This window comes from Gavialis gangeticus, unplaced genomic scaffold, assembly GCF_001723915.1.
Source record: "Gavialis gangeticus isolate Ggan-Ray unplaced genomic scaffold, GavGan_comp1, whole genome shotgun sequence".
Taxonomy (NCBI): domain Eukaryota; kingdom Metazoa; phylum Chordata; order Crocodylia; family Gavialidae; genus Gavialis; species Gavialis gangeticus.
In genome coordinates, this window is record NW_017728973.1 from 4,400,721 (window position 1) to 4,406,025 (window position 5,305).

The window sequence follows — 5,305 nt, forward strand, 5'->3', positions numbered from 1 at the left end:
GTTGAGAAGGCTCATGCAGAGCCCTCCATGCAGCATGGGGGGCAGTGGGGATCACCCCCCACCCAAGGACTGCCCAAATCATCAAGGCTCTCCAAATCTTTGCCAAAGATTTGGAGAGCTTTGAATCTATTCATACTTTTAAATTGGTCCCCTGATTCGGAGATTCGGCCACCAAATCAGGCCGAATCTCCTCCAAATCAAATCACCACCCGAAGCTTCACACAGCCCTAGGAGGAAAGCCTCCACTGCCCCCTACCCCCACACTGAAAAGAACAAGCCCAACAAGTTTGGTTTACAACAGCGAAGAGGGAAATAAAAGAAAAAAACAGAAGAGAAAGAATTGATGAAAAGCCACAAGCACGAGATGCAATGGCAAGGCCCATCATGCCTTAGGATGCCAGATGGAAAACACTTTGTCTGAAGAGACCAGCAAACTGAAAGCACATGTTTTCACACATTCAACCCTGGCTCCATCTGCAGCAGCCTCTGTTGGAAAGTGTGCTGGGACCTGCTGGGGCTGTCCGCTCCCAACTGCTCCCCCCGCCTTCTCCTCCTCTGTTACTGCCCTTCAGCCACTCCACGTTCCAGGCCCAAATGTCTCTCTCCAAGCTGGTTTGAATTAGCTTCTCCACAAACAAATCCTACAGAGCTCTCCCGATTCTTCAGTGCCATCCAAATCCAGGAGCCGCCGGCCACGTTCCTGCCAGCCTCATTTCATTATTTGTCAGGAGAGGCACCCGTCTGAATGGGGCCTTGCTCCCTGGCTGGAGCTGCCAAGCATTATGGCAATACTGACAGCATTGGCCCTGCTGGACCACATGGAAGTAAAAGCCAAAAGCTGCTCCACGCACCCAGTTCTACATCCTACTGAGGCAGAGAAATGTTCACTCTGTTCTTTCAGTAGAAACCCAACTCCTTGGCCATAACAGCCAGCAGCACTCGCTTTTTTTATGCGATCAGAGGGCTGCATTTGGCTTCCCTTCCTGCACTTTTGCACAGCAGCTGTCAGCACTCCAAAGTCAAGGAAAAATAGGGCTAACCCCTCCAACACCACTGACTCTTCTGCAGGTACACCATTTCCATAGCCTGCTCCCACCTCCGGCAGGCACTCCAAGGTATCTCCTAACTTCTGACTTGCCCTAAAGTCTCTTCCTCTTGCCATCTTTCCCATCTGTGCATGGACCTGCTGGTTCTATAATGAGTTTTTCTAACTATGCTTCTAAGTCTGGCAGCTTCAGCATCTCCCTTACCTTTCTTCCAGAGGTCCTAACTGCCAGCATGTTCTCTCTCATTCCTTCCGTTACACCGGCTTCCAGGAGATGAAATGCTGATATTTAAGCATAGCCTTGTGTGGCTGCACTGGTAGTTTCTTGTCCCTTCCAGTCTGGGCAAAGTTGCGTCCTATGTCATTCCATGCAAGCCAAGTCAAGTATTACAAGGGGCTTCCTAAGCACAGGCCAAGCAGAAAGACAGGCTGATCTCTAAACCAGATGTCACAAGGCAGGTGAGAGACCTGGAGGGTAAGTCATTTTTGTGCCATTTTAAAGAGGTGCCAATGCCTGCTCTAAATACAGTGCAAGAACTGCTTAGCCCGACTCCTCCAGGATCCATTTACCCTGAGCTGAGCCAGGGCTGTAACGACCGCACAGAAAGGGGTGTTCAGTGAGGAAACAGCGTGCTGGATGGATTTTAAAGACCTAATTGGCTAAAAACATGTCCTCCTCTAAGCTGCTCTGCAGCAAGAGAGTAATTAAAAGTAAATTTACAAGAGTGATGACAGCCTCCTCAGCACTTTGAGTTATTTTGGGATGCTTATGCACATTGCCTGATGTTTGTGTGGCGCTCCCAAGCTATAAAATCATTATATTTAGGCCTGATTTTACTCTGAGAGATCAGTGTGTTGCAACAGACTTCCCGTTTGCACCACTGAGCGACTGCAATGCCTGTAACTGGGCAAAGCATTGTCTTCCTCACCACTGCTTGCAAGATGGGGAAGAGATGCAGGATGAGACCCACATCTTCCTGGCAGAGGCAGGTCCATAGTCCAAACGGACCCCTGGATTGTCCACTAGGTTGAGATTTAATCCTGTAGTCCTTACTCAGGCAAGGCTCCTACCGTAATCCATAGGAGTCTAAAGAGTAAAGGATCAGGTCACAGGGCCTTCCCTGCAGTTGTTGTCTGTTACATATCTGTAAAGAAGGGCCTTGCATTGAGACTGGGAGTGAAAGTCAGGCCCTGTCAGAATCAGTTTGCTTTCTGATCAAATCCGTACTCAGCTGCTAATGCCAAAACTTCCTGTCCTGTCGAGGCGAAAGACATTTACTTGAGATTTGGTCTTGTAATTCAGTGTGATCAAAAGGTGGAAAGGGCCTGAAGACACATTGTTAACACCTACCCTGGCTGCTGGTGCCCCAGTGCTATTGGACACATGCACCCTGCCCACTCATTGTAGTGGCCCATACAGCTATAGCACAATAGGCACCCAGAGCACCCATACCAGCAAGACTAACCAAGGTCAGCTACTGCCCTCATCATGTCAATGTGTATGGGAGTGGCAGCTGATCTCCAGGCCTCCAGGCAAGGGCACTGGTTAACTCACTGCTGCCATCATAGCCCAAAAGGAGGTATCAGGGTGTCACACTGGGTGTCAGAGGACTAGTACTGAACTCATCAGATGCAGGAGACCTGATGTTTTGGAGGTGACACGTGTTCACAAACCCCATGGGAGCAAACTGGAATGGCAGAAGCTAGGTACATACCAGTTACTGACACAGGACAGCCTAGGCAGAACCCAGCTTCGACTCAGCATAAAACGCTCAGTTCCTACACCAAGCCACAGGGGTGTGGGCACACCTGCAAAGTCCAAACCCTTGCTGCTCTCAGCCAGGGCTCTTTTCTTCAGCAGAAGGTGCCTGGCTGGTAAGGCGGGGCCCTCTCGTGTTTGAGAGCAGGCCAGCACTGGGTGTAACCAAACACTGCTTATGTTCCTGCCAGAGCACTGTACAAGCAGGTCATACTCAGCGAGGGCTTGACAGCTGAGCAAGCCAGGGCTGAATTCAACACATGTGAGCTGGCAGGGAGAAGGCTGACCCAGGGAAGCTCCCTCATATCAAACCCCTTTTCGTACACTAGACCAGCAGAAGTCAGCGTTACAGCTCTTGCCTAGAAGTTGGAAGTCATTTTATTGCCCTCAAGTAAAATGCAGGAGGTGGCATCACATGCCAAGCCACAAGGAGGCTCCCAGCTCCTTCAACTGAGCCAGCAGCTTCTAAGGTAAGCATGCTCCATCCATTAGACAACTCTCCATACCCACACACATCCTTGCACATGCACCATGGGATTATTTTGGCCTCATGTGACCAGCAATAAGAGATCCTGCTATTGACTGAGCTGCATCCTGCAGTGCCTTGGGCCACAACCCCAATCTCTGAGGTGACTGTTGCTGTGGTACCCAAGCACTGGCTCTGCTGATACAGGAGGCAGACCACAAGAGGTGAAAAAAGGCTGCAGTGAAAAGGTAGGGAAAATGACTCCCTCTTGCTGATCCTGACCATCCATGCTGCTTAAAACAAGACAATGTGTCTCTACATCATTCCTGGTCACACCACCATCGGTGTGTGACCTCGGGTGAGGCACTCCCCTTGTGCCTCAATTTCCCCATCTGTAACACAGCATGACGAAGCCAGCTAATTTGTACAAAACACTTAAGACCCAAGGAAACTGCATGTCACCACCATGCACCAGAGTAGTGCCAGCTGACGGGCGTGGGGAGCCAGTGCTATTCTGTAACTACTATGACAAAACCAAGACAGGCTGCTCTTGTCGACTTGCTTCTCCACCAAGTGAGATCCATCTTTGACAGCAAAAAACCTAGTTACTTGGAAAGGTGATGCTTCCCTTCCCTCTGAAAGAGACAGAAAGCCTGCCAGAGCCTTTGAAGCTCAAAAACCATGACAGCATCACTGGAGAGTAAAGCCAGGGAGGGCAAGACACCTGCCTGGGAACACATCCCATCACCTTGGCACTTACCGCAAAAGGATCCTCACACATTGCTTTGTGGATAATGTGTGAAGGCTCATTTCAGACAGAACAGAAAAATCAATGGCTGAGCTTTATTTCTGGCTCTAAAACCCTGCAGCCAAGCACAATGAGAGCATTCAAAAGTCACGTGCTTCTGCTACCCGATGGCAAAACAAGGACCTACTTACATTTATGAAAGCAAGTAAAAACCCAGATTCAGTTAAAGAGAAGGGAGAGAATAGCTCAAAGCAGCTTGCCTTGACTTTGATGTACAATGGCCTAGCTACAAACAAGTCACCTTCTCTGCTGAGAGGGGGTGATTTCTTTGTAGAGGAGCCTTACTCCTCTCTCCTCTACCAAATGCTAGACTTTGGCACAGACCTGCCGCATCACAGCCACTTGGCACAAAGAGTGGCTGGGTCTGCAGGTCGCAGTGATTGAGAGGGTGGCTAAGAAAGGCTGCCTCTGGCCAAAGAAACAACTCAACTTCACTACTTTTGTCTGCATTTCCACACCTTAAGCAGCAAAGGGCAAAACACCCCAGGGTTTGTATTTAAGGAACCAAGCCTGTCAGCTGCATCACCCCGACTCTCTCCAGAGCCACTGTCTGACAGCCCCTGCGCAGAGCCAAGCTGACAGCTCCCATTAAACTTCACACACCGAAAGAGGTCACTTTCCTTTGAGGGCCTGCAGAGCCAGTGGTGCCACAACACCTATACGACATGACAGATGTGATAAGCCAAGATGCTAGGCAAAAAGGCAATGCAGGGCTCTCGCCTGCAAGAGCAGGCCCACGAGACCAGGTCTGCCGGCCTCAGAGGTGCCCGTCAAAACGCTCCCTCAAGTCTGGATGCTGAGCTCATGGGGACCCATGTTGGCAGCTTGCCCCGGATACACCTCTACTGGCTGCCGCTCCAGGGAAGCTCCCACAGCTGGAAGTGCGTCACCCTGCACCAGCTTCAGCCCTGCCAGCGCTGCTGTCCGCCCACCCGGGCACTGTGAAACAGTTCTCCACCAGCCCCACGGCCTGCTCCAGCCCCGGGACTCGGCCCGACTGCCTCTGCTGCCCCAGTCTGCGGCTCGCCGGGAGCATCTCCAGGGCAGCCGAGCCCGGGGCAGCAGCGGTGAGGGGGGAGGAGATGGGACAGCCACTGGCAACAAGTGAGCCACTGCGGGCGGAGGAGTGACCCCTCTCCCGGGGCCCCGGGGGGGAGAGCGGGCCGGGCCCTGCTGCCGCACGGAGGCCGCCGCGAGAGGGGTGGAGAACACAGGGGATCACGGGGG